We start from the raw sequence: 2,734 nt of genomic DNA, 5'->3' as shown, positions 1-2,734 counted from the left end.
CTTATGCGTTTCATCTGTATCAGTGTTTCATCCAGGGAAGGCTTCTGAGTATCACTATAACTTGTAACTGTATCACTATTATTTTGTAGAATATTCTAAAAGCAAAACTGAAGAAATCCCCCAAATTGTAAATCATAGAATGGCTTAGGTTGGAAGGGACTTTCAAAATCATCCTAGCTCCAACCCCCTGCCATGAACAGGGTTGCCAGCCACAGCATCAGTCTACTCAGAACCCCATCCAACCTGGTCTTGAAAGCCTCTAGGCATGGAGCGTCTGTAGCTTCTCTGGACAGCCTGTTCTGGTACGTCACCATCCTCTGAGTAAAAAATATTTCTTCCTAAGATCCAACCTAAATCTTCTCTTTTAGTTTCAAACCATTCCCCCTTTCTTATCACTATCAGCTCCACATCCTTCTTGTGCTGGGAGCCCCATGCCTGGATACAGTATTCAGTGTGTGGGGCCTCATAAGGGCAGAGTGGAGATGGATGATCCCCTCCCTCACTCCACTGCCATCCCATCTTTGGTGCAACCTGGGATACTGTTGGTCTTCCAGGCCACAAGGGCACACTGCTGGCTCATATCCATCTTTTCATTCATTGGGAACCTCATGTCCATCTCAGCAGGGCTACTCTGAGTTCTCCCAGTCCATACATATACCTGGGATTGCCTTGACCCAAGTACAATATCAGGCAGTTTTATCCAGTAATTCCTTAAACAGCCTAAATTTTGCTCTCTTGAAGTTCAGGATCCTAACTCTGCCCTTTGCCAGGCCCATGTTCCTCAAAATCACAAACTTGACCAGGCTGTGGTTGCTATAGCCAAGCCTGCCTCCAGGACCACTTGCAGCTCTCTGTGTTGTTTTCCCAGCAGATGTCTGGGTGGTTGAAATTCCCCATCAGGATGAGAGACCCTCAGAGAGGATGCGAGGGTGACACCTCTTGCAGTGAGAAAGCCTCAGGTGGCCTGTAGTAGACCCTGCCCACCAAATGTCCTTCATTAGTCTGAACCCAGACTTGCCTCTGTTTCTCAGAGACAGCTCTTCACAGTCTATCTACTCCTTAACATAGAGAGCAACTATCCTGCTCCTCCTACCTTGCCTATCTCTTTGAAAAAGCTGGTAGCCCTCAATCATATTATTCCAGTTGTGATTTGTCCCACTATGTTTCTGTAAAAGCAAGTAGATCATAGAAACTGAGGTGCAACTAGAAAACTATCTCCTCCTACTTATTTCCCATGCTGCATGAATATAAACATTTTCAGATTTAAAGTTATCTAGATCTATAGTGAGACTATCCATTCTTAATTAGTATTATATCATTACTGTTGCTGTGTGAGATGAGCAGCACAGGACAGTGCCAATTAACTGAAATGTAAGTAGGCAGATGTAGTACAACTGTTTTTCCTGATTTTGTTAAAAGAGCACAACTTGACCTTAAAATCATTGCTGCATCAAATTAATGCCATTAAATCACCTCCAGTGGATTTTATAAATATCAGCATTTTATGGGAATGCCAGAACAACTTGCTTTGTTTATAAAATCTGGTTCCTGTCATAGTAACTTATGTTACTTTTATGTTGATGAGGCTTGAACTCTTTAATACAAATCACATTTTTTTGCCCCACTGATTTAACAGAGCTTCCAGTTTCGTTCTTGAGAATATTGTTGCTTTAAAAGACATAAGTTTAGTAGCTTTAGTCTCTACCTGTTCTTCTGACTTCCTGGGTCTGCTTTCATAGTTTCTGTGTATTTTTCTTCATATTTCACAGCTTGTATCCTGTGATTTATAGTACTCCAAAATTTCCACAAGATTCCTAATATTCTCATTTCAGAAAGATATTTCTTTTTACGTTATTGGAATATAACAGCTTTCACAACAAATTAAATTCTAGGATATTTATGCTGAAGCAGAATTTGTGTTTCTGGCTGTATTGTATATGTGGTTAGCTGCAGTATGAGATATGAACGCGAATGTGTAACTGTTGGAGGGTATGGCTGAACACTACTGTAGAAATTAACAATAGGATGTGCTTCCAAGTACTGGGTTAGAGAAATGCACATTCCTGTGCTAAATGCTCGTTGAGTTTTCAGCTCAGTTTATTAAGTCTTTGTTTACTTTTTAATTCTCAGTATCAGCTGGATAGCTCAAGGTTTTTCTTGAACAGCCAATTTAGAGAGTTTTATTTTTAGCGCTTAGTAGATAGAAGTGAAATCAAATCACCTTGCAAGAATTCTATAATCTTCTTTTGTGCATTGTGATTAAGTATGCTGTATGTGTGATTACATTTGTGTAAGAGGATGGGTTGTGATATTGAGTAGGAATGAAATTTTTCTAGTAGAAGTTTCAGTTACTTAAAAATTCCTTTGACTTTCTGCTGGAAAAGACAACGCCCCAGTGGTTAAATGCAAGAAATGACCAACATCACATCATCTCTTTATAGTAGTTGCAAAATCAGGTGACTTACCAGAAACTTTCAGGGTTCTGCTATTAGAACTAATTAGAAGAAATTTTTTGCAAGTTGACTACAGGTGTAAAACTCCTGGTAAGTCACTCCTTTACAAAATACATGAATTGTAGAGCTGATTAGGAAACACAGGAAGATAATAAGAGATGAAGATACTGACAGCGTTATCAAAAGTAATGGCAAATTTGGAAAGTAAAGTGTTGATATATAGCAGCCCTGTTACTGAGAAAAATCATAAACACTCCTCCATTTCTGAAGAGGAAGAAAAA

The sequence above is a fragment of the Meleagris gallopavo genome, chromosome 12, assembly GCF_000146605.3.
Source record: "Meleagris gallopavo isolate NT-WF06-2002-E0010 breed Aviagen turkey brand Nicholas breeding stock chromosome 12, Turkey_5.1, whole genome shotgun sequence".
NCBI lineage: Eukaryota > Metazoa > Chordata > Aves > Galliformes > Phasianidae > Meleagris > Meleagris gallopavo.
The sequence above is the reverse complement of the archived record's forward strand: the minus strand, read 5'-3'. Positions refer to the sequence as shown.